Genomic DNA, 23822 nt, shown 5'->3' with positions numbered 1-23822 from the left:
CGTATTTTCCCTGCATACTTTCCCCAACGGGAAACTCACCACCACAAAGCCTCCCATTCCATTGTTGATCTGCTCTGAATTTCTCTAAGATCTTCCTTCTAGTGAGCTGGAGTCTATTTTCTTACAATTTTCCTTCCATCGTCCCTTTTCCATCCTGGAGAATGACCCCCAGTTGAGGTGTCTTCACCTTTTTCAAAGGACACTGCTCATCAAACATCTGAAGACAGATACTACTTCTCCTCTGTCTTCTCTTCTTGGAGAAAAACCTCTCTACTTCTTAATTACTTCATATTCTGTCATCACCATCTTGGTCACCTTTCTCTGAGTATGAAGTGGTTGATCAGCATCCTCCAAATGCAGCACCTGGAATGCACTCAAGGTGGATCTGCCCAGTTCAGTGTAGAAATAGGCATTCTTGTAAGCTGAAAGGCATATAAAGTAAGCACCCGTGGGACCTAGTGGCTGAACATCAGAAGCCAAGAATCAAAGATGGCTCTCGGGCATGAGCCTGGGAGCACTGAGGTTTACAGGTGTGTACCTGGGAGGATTGAGGAAGAGAGAAGAGAAGGAAGCTTGGGGAGTGGGAAGCCAAGAATCCCACAGTGGAAGACCTCAAGACCGGAGCCGTTCTCCCAGCTTCCAAGGAGCACTCATTCCCCACTCTATAAGCTGTCACAGGGCACGGGAGAAGGTGACATGCTTCCAAAGATGTTTGCAAAGTCAGCATATCAAAAACCGACAACAGCAGCACAGAAAAGGAAAATGGAGGCCAAATTCATTTAATGCAAAAATCCTAAAGAAAGGCGGGATGCGGTGGCTCACTCCTATAATCCCAGCACTTTTGTTTGGGAGGCCAAGGCAGGTGGATCACCTGAGGCCAGGAGTTCAAGAGCAGCCTGGCCAACATGGTGAATCCCCGTCTCTACTAAAAATACAAAAATTAGCCGGGTGTGGTAGTGGATGGCTGTAATCCCAGCTACTCAGAGGTTGAGGCACGAGAATTGTTTGAACCTGGCAGGTGGAGGTTTGCACATCTGCACTCCAGAGTGAGACTGTCTCAAAATCCTAAAGGAAATCACAGCAAATCAAACCTAGCACAGTATTGAAAGAATAAAGTACTTTGACCCAATCGAGTTTATTCCAGAAATGCAGAGGGTTCAATACGTGGAAGTTCATGACCTAATGTGTCACATAAATCTATCACAAGGTGAAAGAATACAAGAGTTTCCTTGTAGAGGCTTTAGAAAAGTATTGGACAAAAGTAACAACCATTCATGCTTTTAAAAATCCTTAGAAAAGAGGAATTGAAGAAAACATCCTTCACACATGGCGCTTTACATCAAGGCACTGGTTCTAAAGAACTATGACCACATCAGAGAAACAAAGCCTCAAGCTCATGCCAGTCCCTGGGAACTCGGGAGGTTGCAGACTTTTATGGCAAAGAAACAGCCATGCCTGCCTCTCTGATCTGTAGACTGTTTATATTCACATGTATGGCCACAGACACCTTTTCTTTCTCTCTCTCTCTCTCTCTCTCTCTCTCTCTGTTTTTTGTTTGTTTGTTTGTTTGGTTTGTTTTGTTTTGTTACCATTGTTCTGAGATGAAGTTTCCCTCTTGTTGCTTAGACTGGAGTGCAATGGTGCAATCTTGGCTCACCGCAGCCTCCGCCTCCCGGGTTCAAATGATTTTCCTGCCTCAGCCTCCCAAGTAGCTGGGATTACAGGCACGTACCACCATGCCTGGCTAATTTTTTTTTTTTTTTTTTTTTTTTTTTTTTTGAGACAGAGTCTCACTCTGTCACCCAGTTTGGAGTGCAGGGGTGCAATCTCGGTTCACTGCAAGCTCCACCTCGCTGGTTTACGCCATTCTCCTGCCTCAGCCTTCTGAGTAGGTGGGACTACAGGCGCCCGCCACCATGCCCGGCTAATTTTTTGTATTTTTAGTAGAGACAGGGTTTCACCATGTTAACCAGGATGGTCTCGATCTCCTGACCTCATGATCCACCTGCCTCGGCCTCCCAAAGTGCTGGTATTACAGGCGTAAGCCACCACGCCTGGCCTAATTTTTGTATTTTTAGTAGAGACAAGGTTTCTCCATGTTGGTCAGGCTGGTCTCGAACTCCTGACCTCAGGTGATCCACCTGCCTCGGTCACAGAAAGTGCTGGGATTACAGGTGTGAGCCACCACGCCTGGCCTTCTCTCTCACTCTTTAATCATCTTGGAAATGGGCTGAATTCAAAACTTGGTGAGAAATCCAACAACAGAGCGGTGGCCCAGTGTACAGTCAGGAGCCGGCCCCCAGCATGCCACTTCTGGGTTCTCACCAGTGAGTCGCTACCGGCGTCCTCTATACAGTTTTCATTATTCATCACCATCTCCAGCTTGCTTCTGACAACAGCTTCCTCCCACAGGGAGCTGTGCTGGGGATAATCCAAAGAAATCAGCATAGAGAAAGTCACGTTTTCTAGAACAGGGGTTATTAACCTGGGTCCCTCGGTGAACTGCAGAGATCCAAGAAGACCTTAGAATTTTATGCAAAACTTTGAGAGAGAGAGAGAGAGACTGTGTGTGTGTGCACACACACAAATGCATTCTCATGTACATATGTGTTTATGGGTGATGAGAGAGGAGATGATGTATTGATTTCATCAGTTTTTCAAAGGGGCCCACTATCTAGAGAGAGTTTGAGACTTCCCTCAAAGAGCTGTCAGTGTAGATGCGATCTGGTTGTTGCAGAACCCTCCCCCAGGAGGCTGGCTGGCTCGGCCAGGTTGAGTGGAAGTGGCTGTATGGAGATTTGCCTGACAAGAGCCAAACCACCAAGCCATGCAGGAACAAATACTCAGACCAAAAACCCAGTGATACATCCGCACAGACTTCATGGTTCTGGGGAGACAGCTTTCGTGGAAGAAGGATATGGGAGCTGGACAAGGGACTTCCTAGATGAGACAGACCATCCGGATCAGAGTTTCTGAACCCTCCCCGAACAGCAGCTCCTAAGAGGGACAGAACCAAGGCCTGGCAAACAACACGATGGAGTTTTCTGTGGATGGGGACTCAACTCCCTGAGCTGTTGACGGAGATGCACAAATGCAGAGGGCTCCTGAGCAGGACACGCTATCTGTGTCAGTGGAAAGGAGAAGAGAGGCTGCACATTAGTATTTATGACCTCAGCATCCATAAGCTGGACCTTGGAATACCGGGAGGGGTGAGGAAGGTGGGGATGAGTCCCTGGTCCGTGTCAGAAACCGAGAAGAGTGCTTGCCAGTAGTGCTATCACCTGATCCTTACCGGAGAGGGAGCCCACATACCCCACACACCAGGTGTTGAAAAGAATGCCGGAGATAATGCACCCAAAGAGCCCTTAGCAAGTATTTGCTAAATGGTAGGCATTATTGTTATTATTTTCTTTTATTTTATATCTTTCAAGTCTCAACTCAAATGTGACTTCTTCAGAGAAACCTTTCCTTAACCCCTCAACTATATTGAGTTCCCGTTCCATAATCTCAGAGTATCCCACAATTCTCACAATTGTAATTAAACAATATGTGTGTTGCATATCTTGTCCATGAGACTGTGAGTTCCACAGGGCAGGAACATTGCCTGTCTTGCTCAATGTCCTCAGAGCCTGGCACACGCCTGGCACACAGAAGGTGTGCTCCATGCAGAAGTGTTGAATGAACAAGTGAAATGTTAGCGATTAGGCAGGGGCCACATAAAGTATTGAGTGCCAGATTTCCATCCTACAGATGGGGAAACGGACATGCAGAGAGGTAGATGGACTTAGCAAAGATCACGTGGCTAGGAGTGGGGGAGCCAGGCAGAAACTGGGCCCCCTGGCTCCACGTGAGGCCACCTTCAGCCCTCACACCCCAGCCCTGCCCCCTAACAAGGAAACCACACAAGCTCATTTGCCTAGGTCAACAACAACAAGACTCCCGAGGACATGAAAATGAAAAGCACACCACTCCCTCCAGGCCCCACCCCCAGCCCCCCACCCCATCCTGTGATCTGGCAACTTCTGCCGTTGCTGTGCCTGGGCGCCTTGCCTGTGAGATCCCAGGGAGTTTCAGGATGACAGCTTGATGCCATGCTGAACATCAGGGGGCTAGGGTGAGCAGGCCATAGCTGTGACGGGTCACTGGTCGCCCTGTAGGCCTGGGCGGTCAGCGCTATGGTGTGAAAACATAGAAAGCACAATGAAGGAAGGGATGGTTAGTGCTGAGGGGCAAAGGAAGAGCATCAGAAGATGAGGCTTGAGCTGAGCTTGTAGGAGGAACTGGCAGTTCACCAGGCAGGCAGAGGCGGGGAAGGGCAATCTGGGGAGAAGCAACAGCACACACAAAGGTGCAGAGATCTGCTCAGGCTACGGGAGAGGAAGCAGGAGGGGCGGACCTGGGATGGGTGGTGGGTGGGGACCATCTCTGGAAAGTCATGCAGCTCTGCAGCGTTTTCAGCTGAAAAGTGACACACGCAGGCTGGGTGCGGTGGCTCATGCCTGTAATCCCAGCACTTTGGGAGGCAAAGGCGGGCAGATCACCTGAGGTCAGGAGTTCGAGACCAGCCTGGCCAACATGGCGAAACCCCATCTCTACCAAAAATACAAAAATTAGCCGGGCGTGGTGGTGGGCGCCCATAACTCCAGCTACTCGGGGGGCTGCGGCAGGAGAATCGCTTGAACCCAGGAGGCGGAGGTTGTAGTGAGCCGAGATTGCGCCACTGTACTCCAGCCTGGGTGACAAGAGCAAAACTCTGTCTAAAAAAAATAATAATAATAAAGAAATAAAAAAGAAAAGTGACTCACGCAGATGTGTTATCTTACATCATCATGGCAGCATGAGAGAAGCTCCCTTGGAAGCAGCAGTCTCCCATGGATGCCAAACTCTAGGACCCGAAGTCTAGCATACCACTGGATAGACACAGAAGACTCAAGAAGGACCCAGGATCTTCTCTGTGCCATGAAAGTCATCCATTTCTTCCCATGCATCAGCCTCCAACCCCCTTTCGGGTGTAACCTGTTATAGCTGTGACTCACCTATTTGGAAGTCACTTAACCAATAACCTCAACTATCCAAAATCTAGCTACTATCCTAGAAGTAAGCAAACAAACAAAAGCACCTGGTGGCCACAATTCATGCCCCCAAAATTGTGTTGTATAGGGTATGTGCTTGACACCCACAGGAACACCTAAGCCATCACTTAGGCTTGGCCAACTCTGGTTAAGAGCAGACGCTAGAGTCCTCCCAGCTCTGGTACCTCCTACATGTGTGGCCTTGGTCCTCGGTTTTCTCATAGGTGAAATGGGGGCAATAATTGTAGCTACCTCAGAGTGTGACTGTGAAGATGAAAGGACATGACACACTTAGCACAGTACCCAACACCATGAAGTCATAGCCAAAGGAGAAAAGGACGAGGAGAAGGATGAAAGAGAAAGAAGCACGGATGTACAAAAAGACACAGGGTACAAAAGAGAATGGCAGTCCAGAACCATTTGATGAAAATTTCAAGAAATTATTCAATCATATCCGACGAGCCACATTTACAAATGAAAGCAACATACTTTTACAAAGATGTATTTTAAAACAGAATACATTGAAAAGTTCTGATACTTTGAGTGGAGAGCTACTAGAAAAATTAACGTATGAAAGCTATGAGAACAACATAATTCTATGTGAACCTGTGTATCGCTAACACATACCCCAAATCTGTAAAAAATACATTGTATTTAACAGAATCTAAGATGCCATCAATTGTAAGATGCACCATTATTTTGTGTGGCAATAAGAAAGAAATGGTGTTGCCTATTATAATTGGAAGATGCTGTAAACGGTAACATGCACCTTGTTTTCAGTGTTGCCAAAATGTGAAAATATGTACATCTTCAAATGGATGAAATATCCTACTATGTAATACATGTTTGCTATGGAAAGGTATCATCTTCCCTTTGGGCAGAAGTCAGATGTACTCTTTCCTTTCTCTCCTCCCACCCCACTTATATCAGGCTCAAAAATCAAATTAAACATCTCTCCCTTGACTTGCTAAGGATCACTCTATCTTGTTCTTCCAGGAGCTTTCTCTGTTTTTTAAATTTTATTTTATTTTTTTTTTTTTGAGATGGAGTCTCGCTCTGTGGCCTGGGCTGGAGTGCAGTGGCCCGATCTCAGCTCACTGCAAGCTCCGCCTCCCGGGTTCACGCCATTCTCCTGCCTCAGCCTCCCGAGCAGCTGGGACTACAGGCGCCCGCCACCTCGCCCGGCTAGTTTTTTGTATTTTTTTTTTAGTAGAGACGGGGTTTCACCGTGTTAGCCAGGATGGTCTCGATCTCCTGACTTCGTGATCTGCCCGCCTCGGCCTCCCAAAGTGTTTTTGTTTTTTTTAAAGACAGGGTCTCACTCTGTCGCCCAGGCTGGAATGCAGTGACACAATCATAGCTCACTGCAGCCTTGAATTCCTGGCCTCAAAGCCTTGGCTTCCCAAAGTGCTGGGATTACAGGCATGAACCATGACGCCTGGCCAGCTTTCTTTCTTAATACATTGGTTCAGGCTTTTAGCTCACCAGCTGAGGCCAAACAGGTGTTCTGGTTCTCAGGGGTCCCACGGGGCCAGCCAGCTCAGTCCTTTGGGATGAGCGTCTTTGAAGAAAGGCCAAGTCCCCATAGCTTGAGTGCTCAGCGGAACCCAAGCTGGGGCTTCCAAACTCTAGGCTACCCAGGCAAAAAGGCTCCTGGCTCTCCTCCTCTCCCACTCCTCAGCCAGCAGGCCCCTGATGGATGACTAACACAGGGGTATGAAGCAGCTTGCACCCCGGCCTTCTCATCCTCATGCCAACATCAACCCCAAATGCTCTTGTCACCCAGTGCCACCAGTTAGCGTCCAACCTATTCTTCTTTTTTTGTTTGCTTGTTTTTTGTTTGTTTGTTTGTTTTGTTTGTCTATTTGTTTGAGACAGGGTCTCTCTGTGTCTTCCAGGCTATAGTGCAGTGAAGCAATCATAGCTCACTGCGGCCTCGAACTCCAGGGCTCAAGCAATCCTCCCACTTAAGCTTCCCAAGTAGCTGGGCAACCTGTTATTCTTGAGGGCAACAATAAACAGTGAACAGGAGGGAGGAAAGGCAAGCAGGGAGGCAGAGACTGTCTGCTTCTACTGCAGCCTGAGGAGGGAAGATAATGAATCATCCGTTTCCTAAGCTAGAAATGAAAGGAGGGAGGTTCTTAAAACCCCAGTGAGGCTCAGCACACAAAGACCCCAAGCCTTCCTGCCCCCACAGTCCTGGCTTGTGGGGCTTCAAAAAGCAGGGGAGGGAGCCCTGAAGCAGGAAGGCAGCTCCACCATCCAAAACTGTCTTCTTTGTCTTCCATGGATCCCCTGGTGAAGACCCACACCACTGCAGCCACACCGAGGAAACATGGAATCCAGCGTTCTACAAACATCCACAGAGTATCTCCCACATGCAGCCATTCTCATCATATACACCTCACTTAATTTTCCACACTGGGCCGGGCACAGAGGCTCATGCCTATAATTAATCCCAGCACTTTGGAAGGCCAAGGTAGACAGATTGCTTGAGCTTAAGGAATTTGAAACCAGCCTGAGCAACATGGCAAAACCCTGCCTCTACAAAAAAATACAAAAATTAGCTAGGCATGGTGGTGCTGACCTATAATCCCAGCTACTTGGGAGGCGGAGGTAGAGGATTGCTTGAGCCTGGGAGTTTAAGGCTGCAGTGAGCCATGATCATGCCACTGCACTCCAGCCTGAGTGACAGAGCAAGACCCTATGTCAATAATAATAATAATAATAATAATAATAATAATTCCACACAGCTCTATGGGTCAATATGAGAGCCCATTTTACAGATAAGGAGACTGAGGCTGGGTTGGGGGACAGTGTGATGCTGCAGGTCACACAGCTGGATCTGGTTGGAACTTGGATCTCTTTTCCACATCATGCATGGTTCCCAAGCAATGGCTTCAACATCATCACTTAAGGAGCTCATTAAAATTTTTGAAAAATACAGATTCCAGATCCCATCCCTGGAAAGCCATGTTGTAGGACTGGTTCCAAGAGAGCCCAACCTGCAGTCAGCTCTGGGAGCCAGTGCCTTACAGGTGGTCCTGAGGGCAGGAAGGAAAGTGTGGGGTGGATGAGAAGACACGGAAGGAAAAGAGGGTGTCAGTCCAGAGAGGACTTTGGAGGCAGGCTTGGCCTACTTTTAGCCCTCATTCTGCCTAACCCCACTCCTCCTCTCTACTCGGAGTCTTGTTAACTCGCTTTATACCACATCCTGCTGCTTTAATCTCGCCTTCCTTTTCCTTCTGAACAATCTCCTTCCTCTTACTGACCTGAACTTTTTGTGTATTTACCCCAGGCCGGGATGGGCCAGCACGCGCACACGCGCGTGCATGCACACACACACAGTCACGCGGGGATGCCCAGTGTGTAAACACAGAACCTCTGAGAGCAGAAAGCGTGCAGTTCCCTAGGACAGCAGCCACGTCTGGGGCCAACGCGGGCTAACTAGCAGGCTGAGTGAGGCTCGACGGAGGGCGCCTTACGCGGGCATTTCCATGACTCCCAGGTTCTGACGGCACAGGAGCCCTGATGCCCACGCTCACGGACAGTTCCCCGCCGGGGCAGACAGGGTCCCTGACCCCACGACACAGGGCGACCTGTGGTGGAGGGAGGAGGCTGAGGACACAGCTGCACAGAGGCGCCCAGCAGAGGTTACCCGGATAACGATGAGTGGTCCCCGCGCCGCCCCTTAAGTCTCTGTGGTTATCTGGAGTGCAGGTTTGCAGACCTGCTGCCCCCGCGGTGGGCCCGGTCCACGGGGCCGGAAGACAGCAGGATCTGTCCAGCCCCCGGGCTGCGGCGGCTGTTCGCGGAGCCCACTCTCCCCGACTGTCCCCAGCTTGCTCCAGGTCTGCCTGGAGTTCCCACGCGTGCTCTCCGCACCCACCCTGGCTGCCCAGTCACACACCTGCAGTCCCTGCCGGGCGTCGAGCCCCTCTCCAGCGGCGACTCCCTACGATTCGGGTGACCGTCGGGACCACCGCGCCCCAGCTGGAGCCGCCCGGCGAGCCGCAGCATCTGCCCAGCCTGGGCTCCTCCGGAGGGCGGTGGGCGGGGCGGGGCCGGGGCGGGGCCTGTCGGGGGCGGGGCCTGGTGGGCAGGGCTGACCGCGGAGCCGGCCTCTCCAGCCACCTGGTGGCGGGGCCGCGTCAGCCAGGTGCGCGCCCGGCCCCCGCATCCTCTGGGTCACGCCCGTGAGTCCGCAGAGCGTCTGAGAAGCAGCCCTGGCTCTGACCCGCCAGCCCTCGGAAGCAGACCCTGGCCGGTGCACGGCCGTGGCGCCAGCGCGGAGCACCAGAGACCCCCTAGGAGTAAGGGGAGGTTAGGCCCCCGCGTCAGAAGCGCGGCTTTGGCCGGGCAGGAGGGCTGAGCGGAGCCGTGTGCAGGTCTGGGGTGGGGGCTTCGGGGAAAGACCAGAAAGAGGAAGCTCCGACGAGCTGCTTCCTTCTCTCACTACGACCCACTTCCTCTTCCTACTTCTATTTTCTTTTTTTTTTTTTCTTTTTCTTTCTTTCTTTTTTTTTTTTTTTTTGAGACGGAGTCTCGCTCTGTCGCCCAGGCTGGAGTGCAGTGGCACGATCTTGGCTCACCGCAACCTCCGCCTCCCGGGTTCAAGCAATGCTCCTGCCTCAGCCTCCTGAGCAGCTGGGATTACAGGCGCGCGCCACCACGCCCAATTTTTTGTGTTTTTACTAGAGACGAGGTGTCACCATGTTGGCCAGTATGGTGTCAATCTCTTGACCTCGTGATCTGCCCGCCTCGGCCTCCCAAAGTTCTGGGATTACAGGCGTGGGCCACCGCGCCCGGCCCCTACTTCCATTTTCTTTGAGTGCCGTTAACCCTTAAAATGCCTGCATTCCTGCTGTGCAGACGAGCACCTTGACCCGCATCCTCCTGCAGGAACCTTCATAGAAATGCCAGCCAGTCTTGGAGTTCAGCACTGCTGCTCCAGCCTCTGGCTGGACTTCCTGCCCTCCCTGGCCGGCACCAGGGCTACTGTCACCTGAGTGGTTTCCCCAGCCCCTGGGGAAGGGAGTGGGGGTGTGCCGGAGTTCCTGCCTCCTGGGTCAAGGACCTCTTCTTGCCTCCCCTTTTTCTTTCCCAGACGACGTTGCAGATGATGCTCTACCAAGAGTTGGAAGGACTCCTCAGGGAATCCCACAAGACTCTGCGCTTCCTATGCCTCCTTTCCCTCGTTTACAAAATAGGGATAAGAAGGTTGGCTGCTCCTTGGACAGCCCTCGCAATGGAAGAGTAGCACTTCATTTGAGGGTTAACAAAGGGCAACGCCGAAATCTCCACTTCCACTATTGAACGGAACTCTGTGTCGTAATATCTGTTAGAGGCGTGCAAACTCGGCCACAAGGTCATGGTCATACGTTATTGTTGGCCAAAAGCCGCAACCCTACCTGAGGCTTTGAGAAATACGAACACCAATGACTTTTGTTTTCCTGACTCCCGAAATACCAAGAAAAAGCAACTTCCCCAAATGGACAGAAACAGAAAGTACCCTTGGTTGAACACAGAGGCCTGGTTCCAGCCATCGTTAGAAGTGGGAAGGAACTCAGACCCCGTCTCCTACCTCATCCCCCACCCCTACCTAACACATCACCCTTTCACAGAGAAGGAACCAGAGACACCAAGGGCTGAGAGAGGACTTGATAAGGATTCTAGTGTCCTGTCTCCCCTGTCCCCACCTTTTCCACCACAAAAATATGGACATTGGAGGAAGAGGGGAAGACTGAAGGTACACACCGTGCAAAGGAAGAAAATGGCAGAACTGCTCTGGAATCAGGAATTCAGGAGCAAGAATGACACAGTGTGTGCCAGATGGAAATGTTGGATTAGGAGAGCACTTGGAAAGGCAAATAATCTGTCAGAGAAATTATGGGATGCCTGGCTTCTGAAAATGGAGGAAAACTGCAAAAGAGAGGTTCATTGGTGCTTACTCCCAGGGTGCTGAGCATCCCAGGAAGCTAACTTGCTCCCATCCTACATCCCCTCAGAAGTAGGCATTCACCTCTCCACCTGCAGCTGTGACCCAGATATGGAGCCTCATGTTATGCCACCCCGTCAACACTGAGTTCTGTCAGATCTGATCAGCACCTGACACCTATCCATCCTCCATTTCCCACCTCCCCAAAGCTGCTTGAAAGACTCTGAAAGGTACCTCTGTCACTCATTAAGTATCTGATTATGTACCTCTTTCTACAACTTCTTTGTTGCTTTGTTTTAAAATCTATGGCTCTTTGAAATCACTCTCCTTCCTTTCACTGCCTAACGTTTTCAAAGAGGAGTCTAACCCTGTCTCTACTTCCTCATCTTACATGTATTCCTCAATTCTCTGAACAGAGACCACCAGGGAAACCCCAAATGTCAACTCCAATGGTTTCATTTTCTTACCTCACTACAGCATTTGGCACCACTCCTTCTCGAAAATCCCCTCCTTGGCTTCTCCTCTGCCTCTCACCATGATTCCTGTTTTCTTCTTCTGGCTTCATTTCTTCATCATCCCTTAAACATTACAATGTTTGAGGTTTCAGATGAGGCTACTTCTCTTCTCCCTGGGCAATCTTATCCATTCCCATCATACTGATCCCTCCCAAAGTATCGCCCAGACTTCTCTCTTGAGCTCCAGATCTGTAATTCCAAGTGTTTTCTGTACATCCATGTCTAGATAATCCATCCAAAAGCATTTTAATTACTCCATGCCCTAAAATAAATTCCTCATCTTCTCCCAACTCCTTCTCCCGCCTTCCCTATCTCAGTTGACATCACCAATGGATAGTAAGGTGTCTAGTAACTTATAGCCAGAATATATAAAGAACTCCCACAACTCAAAAGTAGTAAAGACAAAGAATCCAATTTTAAAATGGGCAAAAGACTTGAACAGACACTTCAACATGAAAAGATATGCGAATGGCCAATAAACACATGAAAAGGTGCTAACATGATGAGTCTTTGGGAAAAATGCAAATTTAAACCATGAGTTGCCACTTTACAGTCATGAGAATAGCTAAAATTCATACTGAAAACACCAAATGTTGGTGAGGATGTGGAGCAACCGAAACACTCATACATTGCTTGTAGGAGTGTAACATGGCACAACAAGTTTGGGAAACTGATTGGCAGGATCTAATAAAGTTAAATATACATCTACCTGTGACCCAGAAATGCCACTCCTAGGTATATATCCAAGATAAATGAATGTATATATCCCCCCAGAAACATATATATGAATGATTATAGCAACTTTATTTATAATAGCCCCAAACCGGAAACACCCCAAATGTCATTAATAGTAGAATGCATTTTTTGTTAAATTGTGGGATATTCATACACTGAAATGCTACTCAGTAGCAAAAAAATAAATAAATGACTGATGCATGTGTCAACATACGTGGATCTCGCAAAAATTATGCTGAGCAAAAGAAGCCAGACACAAAAGAAAATATAGTGCATGATTCCATTTATATGAAGTTCAAGAACCAGTAAACTAACTTACAGTGATAGGAGTCAGAATGATGGTTATCTTGGGGGAAGGGAACAATTTAACCAGAAAGGGGACATGAGTGAAATTTCTGGGGTGGTATTTTCATCTTGATGGTTGTTAAACGGTGTGTGCATATGAACATGTTAGTGAGATGTTCACTTAAAAGTTACATATTCTGCTCTTTGTAAATTATATCCCAGTACATAAAATATGTGAGAAAAGAAAATCCACGTTGGTCTTCCTGTCACCCAGTGCAGTGGCATGATCAGTACTCACTGCAGCCTCAAACTCCTGGGTTCAAGCCATCCTCCTGCCTCAGGTATGCCTAGCTAATTATTATCATCATTATTATTATTGTTATTATTATTATTTGGTCGATATGGAGTCTTGCTATGTTGCCCAGGTAGGTCTCAAACTCCTGGGCTTAAACAATCCTCCCACTGGCTGGGTGCGGTGGCTCAAGCCTGTAATCCCAGCACTTTGGGAGGCCGAGACAGGCGGATCATGAGGTCAGGAGATCGAGACCATCCTGGCTAACATGGTGAAACTCCATCTCTACTAAAAAATAAAAATAAAAAACTAGCTGGGCATGGTGGCGGGTGCCTGTAGTCCCAGCTACTCCAGAAGCTGAGGCAGGAGAATGGCATGGACCTGGGAGGCAGAGCTTGCAGTGAGCTGAGATCCGGCCACTGCACTCCAGCCTGGGCAACAGAGCGAGACTCCGTCTCAAAAAAAAAAAAAAAAAAAAAATTTGTTACTGTTCATGTTCAGTTTTGGATTCCCATAACATCCTGATTGATGTAAACTTACTATTTTGGGGTGAGACGGGGATATGTGTAGCATTATCATGGTCCTCAAAGTAAGAACTATACAAACAGCATACTCAGAGAATTGTCATTTCTCCCATCCCTTCTATCCTCACCCCCAATCTCCCATTCTTTCCAGACTATCCCTACCTATCCACTGTAGCTAACCAATCTCATCAGTTTCTTGTTTATCCTTCCTATACTTGTTTTTCTACACATGACAAGATACATGCATATTTTCTTATTTCTCTTTCTTTTTTACATGAAAGGTTAGCACACTATATTTTTCATGGTAGTATTTTTTAAAAGCATGGTAGAATTCTGTCCTTTAAAATTTGATAGAAGTCACCTATGTAACTACCAAGACATGGACTTTCAAGAGAGATGTTGTTTGATAATTTATACAATTCCATGGTTATTAGTCCAGTCAGGGTATATCTCTTCTTAGGTCAATTTTTGGTAATTTATATCTTACCAGGAAAGTTAAGATATTGAGTAGAAGATGCAAATCTTTCTTTAGTTCAGAGAAAATTTCTTCTGCCATATATTTTATTTTCTCTTCTTTCTCCTTGTGGAATTACTGTTATACACATATTAAACTTCTATAGTCTAGCTACCACAGACCATCTTTTCTCTTCTGAATTCTAGGATAAATTTTCAAACTTGTGTTCTGGGTCACACATTCAGCTTTCTTCGGTTCCCAATCTTCTGTTCATTGTTTCCACTGAGGTTTAAATTTAGCAGCTAAAAATGTTTCCTAATTTCGGTCTGTAATTTCTTAATGATTTTTTGTAATTTCAGTTTGTAATTTCTTAATCCACTACACTTGCAATTACAATATCCTCCCAAATATTATTAAAAACATAAAAGAGAAATATGTCTAAAATTTTTTTCCTCTTCTTCTTGTGGAAATTTCATTTCAAAGGAAACTAATTTTCTCTTATCATGTTCCTTTCTGTTGAAAGTCTGAATCTTTTGTGTTTTCATATGATTGGTTTTTCTCTCTTTGCTTATTTTTACCAGGAAGGAGTCTATATTTATTCTGGAATAGAATTTGAGGTGGTTCTGCTGATTATCATGAATCGTCAGTAAGCATTCAGTCAAATAAATAAGTGGAGAGAGGTATTTTAAGCAGAGGGGAGAGAGAGAAAGGGCATGAAGATATAAAAGCCCAATGTCAGCCAGGCACAGTGGCACCTGTAATCCCAGCATTTTGGGTGGCTGAGGTGGGCGGATCACAAGGTCAGGAGACTGAGACCATCCTGGCCAACATGGTGAAACTCCGTCTCTACTAAAAATACAAAAATTATCTGGGTATGGTGGTACTTCCCTGTAATCCCAGCTATTTGGAAAGCTGAGGCAGGAGAATTGCTTGAACCAGGGAGTTGGAGGTTGCAGTGAGCCGAGATCATGCCACTGCTCTCCAGCCTGGCAACAGAGCTCCATTTAAAAAAAAAAAAAAAAAAAAAAAAAGTGTGTAGTACCTCGCCCCTTGCTCTCTCTTGCTCCTGCTCTGGCCATGTGACATTCAAGCCCCAACTTTGCCTTCCACCATGATTGTGAGCTTCCAGAGGCCTCCCCTGAAGCAGAAGCCACTATGCTTCCTACACAGCCTGCAAAACCTTGAGCTGATTAAACCTCTTTTCTTTATAAAAATTACCCAGTCTCTATAGCAATATGAGAACAGACTAATACAAAGGCTAAAGATGGAAAAAAAAAAATCACAACTTCTACCACATTGTGTTGGTATTGCTGCTTAAGGGGTCTGTTCTCTGATGACCAAATCTATTTCTCACAGGTATATGGGTTAGAAATTCTGAAACTCTTTTATATATATGTGAAGATTGAACAAATAAGTAAATATATTGTGAATAATGAGAGGCAAGTTTTTCAGTGTTGAGGAAGGAAGTTACAAATAAGGAAAGGTGGAAGGCTAGAATGAATGTTGTGCCATTAGATGAGAAGATATCAGTATATACTCACGTGTATACCCATGGAGGTATCAGTATATACTCTTGGTTTTTAATAGTTAGATAAATATATAGATAAATATATAAAGAGATATAGATGTATGTATATTTCCCAGCTCTGATAATGGAGCCTAGAGGTAATGATATCCCACTAGTAACGAGCACACCTAGCTTCCAGATCTTGGTTTCTAAATATCATTCTCCAATAAAAGGAACCAGGGCTCCTTAGAGGAATGTCTGATTGAAGGGCCATGACAGGGAAAGAACAAGATGAATCTAGAACATCTTGTGGTACTAGAAAATAATAAAGTGCTCAAAAAATGTTTAATATTTGTCAAAAGAATGCAATAACCAACTTGAAGGGGCTCCCAGTGACCAAATCCAGAACAAGCTGAGTAACACAATAATGACAGTTATGGGTTATAGCGTATAGAATAAAATAAGTATCCAAGAGTCCATAATGACATTAAAAAAATTGGATAAATACATGGGGGAGAATTGACAACCCTTTCTTACAGTGGAATGCCAGTGAATACATGCAGAAGGAAGATGGAAGCAGAAAATCACCATTTGGTAACATCACAATAATAATTTTTGCAGGTAAGAATCATCAACAGGCTGGGCACAGTGGCTCACACCTGTATTCCCAGCACTTAGGGAGGCCAAGGCGGGTGGATCACCTAAGGTCAGGAGTTTGAGACCAGCCTGCCCAACATGGTGAAACCCCGTCTCTACTAAAAACACAAAAATTAGCTGGGTGTGGTGGCACGTGCCTGAAATCCCAGCAACTCGGGAGACTGATCTCTTGAACCTGGGAAGCAGAGGTTGCAGTGAGCCAGCTACGCCATTGCACTCCAGCCTGGGTGACGGAGCAAGACTCTTTAAAAAAAAAAACAGATACTAAATGCAGTGAGCAAAAATATGATGATAATGGTGCTGTGGTCTGAATGTGTCCCCCCAAATATTCATACATTGAAGCCTAACCCCCAAGGTGATGGTATTAGAAGGTGTGGCATTTGGGGAGGTGATTAGGTCTAGGTGATGAGGCGCCATTTTTTGTAAATCCAAAATTATTTCAAAATACAGACTAAAAAAGCAAAACTTAAAAGTTGCCAATCTTACAAACTTTGGAGAAACTTCCCATTTTGTTTTAACCTGATACTGAAACTCAAAAAGAAAACTACAGGTGAATTCCTCTCTATGATACAGATACAAAATCTGAAATAGAGTAAGTGCAAGTTTGACTGGGCACGGTGGCTCATGCCTGTAATTCCTATGCTCCTATGAAAAGAGGCCTAAGGGGCCAGGCACAGTGGCTCTTGCCTGTAATTCCAGCACTTTGGGAGGCCAAGGCAGTTGGATCACAGGGTCAGGAGATTGAGACCATCCTGACCAACATGGTGAAACCCCATCCTGACTAAAATACAAAAAATTAGCCAGGTGTGGTGGCACGTGCCTGTAGTCCCAGCAACTCGGGAGGCTGAAGTAGGGGAATCGCTTGAACCTGGGAGGCAGAGGTTGCAGTGAGTCAAGATCGTGCCACTGCACTCCAACCTGGGCGACAGAGCAGGACTCCATCTCAAAAAAAAAAAAAAGAGGCCTAGGGGAACTGCCCCTTGCCATGTGTTGCACTATGTGAGGACACAGTCAGAGGTGCTGCCTAAGAGGAACGGGCCCTCACTAGACATCAAATCTGCCAGCACGTTGATCTTGGACTTCCCAGTTTCCAGAACTGTAAGAAATAAATGTTTGTTGTTGATAAGCCACCCAGTGTATGGGACTACAGGCATGCACCACCACACCTGGCTAATTTTTGTATTTTTAGTAGAGACAGGGTTTCACCATGTTGGCCAGGCTGATCTCAAACTCCTGGCCTCAAGTGATCTGCCCACCTCGGCCTCCCAAAGTGCTGGGATTACAGGCATGAACCACCGTGTCCAGCAAGACACTTTCTAGTTACAAAGGGAAAATAGAAACCTTACAGCAAAGAAGCCAGACGGACACGCCCTTAACCAAGTGAACAATGTTAACTTTATCAAAACGAGATACAGCAATAACATTAATCTCACGATGTGGTGCTGAGACAGGCACATCATTTCTGTGGCATTCTCGCCAAAAATGTCTTACATCAATCTCATCATAGAAAACATCAGGCCTTGCTGGGTGCGGTGGCTCATGCCTGTAATCCCAGCACTTTGGGAGGCCAAGGCAGGCGGACCACGAGGTCAGGAGACCAAGACCATCCTGACTAACACGGTGAAACCCTGCCTCTACTAAAAATACAAAAAATTAGCCGGGCAAGGTGGCGGGCGCCTGTAGTCCCAGCTACTCAGGAGGCTGAGACAGGAGAATGGCGTGAACCCAGGAGGCGGAGGTTGCAGTGAGCCGAGACCGCACCACTGCACTCCAGCCGAGGCAACAGAGTGAGACTCTGTCTCAAAAAAAACAAAAAAGAAAAGAAAAAAAAAAGAAAACATCAGGCCTTGGTGTTGGTTGCTCACACCTGTGATGCCAGCAAGTTTGGTAGCTAAGGTGGGAGAAATGCTCGAGGCCAGACGTTCAAGACCAGCCTGGGCAACATAGCAAGACCCCTTTCTACCAATAAATAAATAAATATATTAGCTGGGTGCAGTGACATGGGCCTGTGGTCCCTACTACTAAGAAGGCTGAGGTGGGAGGATCACATGAGCCCAGGAGGTTGAGGTTACAGTGAACTGTAATTATGCTGCTGCACTCTAGCCTAGGTGACAGAGCCTAGATGACAACCTGTCTCTAGAAAGAAAAGAAAGAAAAAGGAAAACGTCAGACTCACTCAAATTGAGGGCCATTCTACAACATCTTCAGCAGTGTCAAGGTCAGGAAACAAAGGCAAAAGGGCTGTCACAGATTGTCACACAACACTTAAATGCAATGAGGGATTTGGGCTTGGATCCTGGGCCAGAAAAAGTACATTGAGTTGGACTATCGGCAAAATTTGAATAAGGTCTGTAGATTAGTTAATAGTTTTGTATCAATGTTAATTTTCTGATTTCAAGAATCATACTACGTTATACACAATGCTGATATTTAAGGAAGCTGGGTCAAAGGTTTATGGGAACTCTTACATTTGCGCCTTTTTTTGTAAATCCAAAATTATTTCAAAATACAGACTAAAAAAGCAAAACTTAAAAGTTGCCAATCTTACAAACTTTGGAGAAACTTCCCATTTTGTTTTAACCTGATACTGAAACTCAAAAAGAAAACTACAGGTGAATTCCTCTCTATGATACAGATATAAAATCTGAAATAGAGTAAGTGCAAGTTTGACTGGGCACGGTGGCTCATGCCTGTAATCCTAGCACTTTGGGAGGCTGAGGCGGGTGGATTGCCTGAGATCAGGAGTTCAAGACCAGCCTGGCCAACATGGTGAAACCCTGTCTCTACTAAAAGTACAAAAATTAGCCGGATGTGGTGGCGGGTGCCTATAATCTCAGCTACTCGGAAGGAGGCAGGAGAGGCAGGAGAATCACTTGAACCCGGCGGGGGTGGAGGTTGCAGTGACCCGAGATCGCTCCACTTCACTCTAGCCTGAGTGAAAGAGCAAAACTTATCTCGAAAATAAATCAATCAATAAAATAATTTTTAAAAATAAATGCAAGTTATATCCAGCCTTTAATTGTAATAGTAATATACTGTGACAAAGAAGGGTTTGTTCAAGGAATGCTGACATTTTGGATGAGCCCAAAGGAATGCAGACTGGATTGGTCATCCACAAGAATCCACTGTGTACATGGACCTGGTTAAAAAAAGTCAGGGGCCTGTGCAGAGGCGTTTACGGGTGGGCCCTGGGGTGCAAGATGGGGAGTGACCTCCAGTGGAAATTCCAGCATGTCACCATAGGAGAGGGGTAGAGTCTGACCGATGGGTCACCATTGCAAAATTTAGATTGGATGTTTGGGGAGGAGTGAAAGGAGATAGAACCAACCTGCACCCACACCTCTCCCAAGCCACTCCCTTGCTGTTGCTACCAATGAGAGTGTGATCCCTATCCCAGGCCAGCCTCGTAGGTTGAACCTTGTGGGGAAAAAGCCATCTGAACCTTATGGGGAAAGAGCTTCAGGAAGAGGCAAAAATACCTTTTCATTAAGGGCCAAGAAGCCAAGTGAAAGAGGCAGGAACATGCCATGGCTCTGGCCCCTATAGGCCTGTGGAAAAGCGTTGCTTTGAAACCACGAAGCCTTCTACCTTGGGGAATACAAGGAGACTGACCCCAGCACAGTCACCACTGTAAGACAGACCTGGGGAACCCCAGGGGTAACTGAGGAGGCTTTGAAGGAAGCTGGAAGACCTGGAGCAGGGATCCGAAACTTAAACATCCCCAAGGGCCAGGCAGGTCAAACTCAGGGATAGAACGAGTGAGATGGTGTTCACTTAATATATTCTGACATTTCATAACAGCATTGTTTATACTCTGTGCCTCCTAAAATAAACCCTGTTAAAAGGTCAGTCCTTTTCTCCCCCCAGTGCAGTAAGATTCTCTTTCCCGACACAGCTTTTCCCTAGTCTTAGATTTCATTTCTGGTAGCCCCTTACGTCTTATTCTTTAAGCAGACACACTTTGCTTATTAAACATATAGCAATATTCTTTACTTCTACCTAGAAATATGCTTTCCCCTTTTCTCTTAGAAGCACATGGCCCTCTTTGCCTCTTTCATTTTTTTCTACATTTGCTAGACACGATTACAAGAAATATTTCATTAGTATCATTATTTCATTATTTTAAAAAATTGCACAAATGCAAAAACTGGCAACTGAGCCTTCATCCTGGTATCTGGGAAACAATAGAGTATGGTGACAATAGGGTATGATGGAATACTAATGAGGTAAATGAAGAGACCGCTAAAAGGAGCCCCTGGGGCCCAGCTCCAACCCACGGTGGCCATGTGGAAATGCAAGATTGGTGTGGCTAGATCTTATGATTTTAAAAGAGAAACTAGAAATTGGAATTCATATGAGAAATCTCCTGATTGTTAAATGCTGGCAACTAATTCAAAACAGCATTCTAAAATGCCTTACAGGCCAAACTAGACATGACCTACTGGCTTTCAGTTTGTGACATCTGTTTTCTGTTACACAGGTGGGAACATGCAGCAGTGAAACCTGAGTTCTTTCTGTTCATGTGAGCTAATCTTCCCACTGGCTGGAAGACACTTCATTTATACAAACAGCGATTACTGTAAAAGTATATTCATGTTGTTCATCACATGAATAGGACATGGGAGAAAAGCTTTGTAATTATCCTGATAAGAGGTCCCCTAATGCAAATTCTCTGTGGTTAGGAATAAAAGGAGACTTTGTCAACATGATAAATGACATCTATCTCAATCCAGCAGACAATGTGATAGCTGATGATGACTTGAAACGAAGGGACAGACTACGGTCCTTAATAACAGAAGAATTCCTATAAAACAAGGGTGCTCGCAACTTGAATAGTTTCGACAATATTGTGAAATTCAAAGCAAGAAGAAAGAGAGTCAGAAATTTGGGAAGCAAAAGTCAAGTTTGTCATTATTTGTAAGTGATATGATTGTCTACCTGAGAAACCCTAGATAATGGACTGAGACATATCTAGAACTAACAAGAGAGTTCAATAAAGTAGCTGGAGACACAAAAAGATGAAATTCAATAATTTTCTACATACCAGCAATGACTAGATAGAAAATGAGCTCATTCATCCCAGTAAATAGTGCTGAGACAACTGAATATCCATATGCAAAATTGTAAAATTGGGTCCCTAGGACATACCACATACAAAAATTAACTCAAAAATGGATCAAAGACCTAAATCTAAGAGCTGAAACTACAAAACTCATAGAAGAAAACATAAGTGTAAATCTTTATGTCCTTGGATTAGTCAATAGTTTCTCAGATATGACATCAAAAGCCCAAGCAACGAAAGAAGAAAAATAAAGTGGATACCATCAGTCAGGCGCAGTGGCTTACGCCTATAATCCCAGCACTTTGGGAGGCTGAGGCAGGTGGATCACGCGAGGTCAGGAGTTTGAGACTAGCCTGGCCGACATGCGAAACCTCATCTCTATTAAAAATACAAAAATTAGTCAGGTGTAGTGACGCATGCACACCTGTAGTCCCAATTACTCGGGAAGCTAAGGCAGGAGAATCGCTTGAGCCTGAGAGGCAGAGGTTGCAGTGAGCCAACATCGCACCACTGCACTCCAGTCTGGGTGATGGAGCGAGAGTCCATCTCAAAAAAATAAGTAAAAAATAAAGTGGACTCCATGAAAAGTACAATTTTGTTCTTCAAGGACACCATCAAGAAACTGAAAAGATTGCCCACAGAATAGTAGAAAAATACTGCAAATCATACATATGATAAGGGATCTGAATCTAGAATATATAAATAACTACTATAACTCAATAATAAAAAGACAAATACCAAATTCAAAAAATGAGCAAAAGGATCTGAATGGACACTTCTCCAAAGAAAATATACAAATAGCCAACAAGCATGTGCAAAAAATGCTTAACACCATCAGAGAAATGCAAGTCAAACCACCATGAAATATCATACACTATCCAAAAAAGAAAAAACAGATAATAACAAGTGTTGACAAGGATGTTGGGAATTTGGAACCTTCATGCCTATTTCCTTGTGGGAATGTAAAATGGCACAGTCACTTTGGACAATACTCTGTCAATTTCAGCCAGGCGCGGTGGCTCAAGCCTGTAATCCCAGCACTTTGGCGGAGGGCCGAGGACGGCGGATTCACGGAGGTCAGGAGATCGACGGACCATCCTGGCTAACACGGTGAACCCCGTCTATTTACTAAAAAATAACAAAAAACTAACCGGGTGAGGTGGCGGGCGCCTGTTATCCCAGCTACTCCGGGAGTGAGCAGGGAGAATGGTTGTAAACCCCGGGAGGGCAGAGCTTACAGTGAGCTGAGGATCCGGGCACGCACTCCAGGCCGGGCGAGGAGCGAGACTCCGTCTCAAAAAAAAAAAAAAAAAAAAAAAAAATACTCTGTCAATTTCTTGAAAAGTTTAAACATACAGTTATCATACGACCCAGCAATACTCTTAGGTATCTACCCAAGATAAATGAGAACATATATCCATATGAAAACTTGTACATGAATGTTTGTAGCAGCACTATTCATAATAGCCCAAAAGTGAAAAAACACACGTCCTTCAACTGATGAATGGATAAATACAATGTAGTATATCCACGCAATGGGGTATTACTTGACCATAAAAAGAAATGAATTACTGATACATGTGGCAATGTGAATGAACCTTAAAAATACTATGCTAAGTGAAAGAAGCCAATTACAGAGAACCACATATTATAGATTTTATTTATATGAAATGTTCAGTCCGGGCACAGTGGTTCACACTTGTAATCCCAGCACTTTGGGAGGCCGAGACAGGTGGATCATAAGGTCAGGAGTTCAAGACCAGCCTGATCAACATGGTGAAACCCTGTTTCTACTAAAAATACCAAAAAAAATTTAGCCGGGCATGGTGGCACACGCCTGTAATCCCAGCTACTCAGGAGGCTGAGGCAGGAGAACTGCTTGAACCTGGGAGGCAGAGGTTGCAGTGAGCCTAGATCAGGCCACTGCACTCCAGTCTGGGTGACAGAGCAAGACTCCATCTCAAAAAAAAAAAGAGAAAAGAAATGTTCAGAGTCGGCAATCCCACAGAGACAGAGAGTAGATTAGTGTTGCCAGAGTCTGGGGTGGTAGGGGGAAAATGAGGAGTGAATGCTAATGGGGATGGGATTTATTTGGGGGGAAATAAAATATTCAAAAGTTGACTGTGATGATAGTTGCATGACTAAATATACTAAAATCCATTGAACCGTGCACTTAAAATGGGTGAATTACAGGGTGTGTGAATTATATCTCAATAACGTTGTTATTAAAAATTTATAAATTGTACTATGGGACACAAAATAAGTCTTGCATAAATTGTAAGATATTTCATATATCTGGATTCGAAAATATAATCATATTGTAAAAGATGTCCATTTTCCCCCAGTTGAGTTTAAAAATGTAATATAGTTTCAATCAAAACCAAATAAGGCTTTTAGGGGAGTTGGGGGCAAGGAAGGAGACTGACAAAATGATTTTACATTTCATCATAAAAAATAATCTTGCGAAGATAACCAAGAAACTTTTTCAAAGGTTGAGTGATGAGGGAGGACTTTCCATGTGAGATATGAAGATGTTCTGTAAAGCCACAGAGTTACAGAGCTGTGGTGCTGAGGGAGGAAGTGTAACAGATCAATGGGACTAAATTGATCTGTCAGAAACAAACACAAATATCTGAATGAATTTAATATAAAGAAGATAGGATCAATTACTCAATAATAGGATAGGGCAACTGACTACTAGGGGCTAGGGGCAACTAACTAATCATTGGGGAAAGAATAGGTGTGTGTTTTCTACTTCAAATCTTTTTTTTTTTTTTTTTT

At 45.5% G+C, this 23822-nt stretch overlaps 1 protein-coding gene and 1 long non-coding RNA gene across 4 annotated transcripts in view; one reads left to right on the top strand and one right to left on the bottom strand.

Annotated features, from left to right (window-relative positions):
- Window positions 1-23822, bottom strand: part of PIK3R5 (phosphoinositide-3-kinase regulatory subunit 5) — a 114716-nt gene that overhangs the window by 80305 nt on the left and 10589 nt on the right. For 2 of the 3 annotated variants that reach the window (XM_017849254.1, XM_017849256.1), the window contains exon 1: window positions 8983-9110. The gene's annotated coding sequence lies outside the window, so the exon portion shown is untranslated. Of the gene's footprint in view, window positions 1-8982; window positions 9111-11477; window positions 11589-23822 lie in introns of those variants that run through there. The other variant, XM_017849255.1, reaches the window with a different exon arrangement.
- Window positions 9241-11821, top strand: LOC108513500 (uncharacterized). The gene is made up of 2 exons (XR_001880920.1): window positions 9241-9385; window positions 10180-11821. It is a non-coding gene; the product is annotated as an uncharacterized LOC108513500 (long non-coding RNA).

This window comes from Rhinopithecus bieti, unplaced genomic scaffold (genome assembly GCF_001698545.2).
Source record: "Rhinopithecus bieti isolate Rb0 unplaced genomic scaffold, ASM169854v2 scaffold_31527, whole genome shotgun sequence".
Lineage (NCBI taxonomy): Eukaryota > Metazoa > Chordata > Mammalia > Primates > Cercopithecidae > Rhinopithecus > Rhinopithecus bieti.
This window is presented reverse-complemented; position numbering and strand designations above follow the sequence as displayed.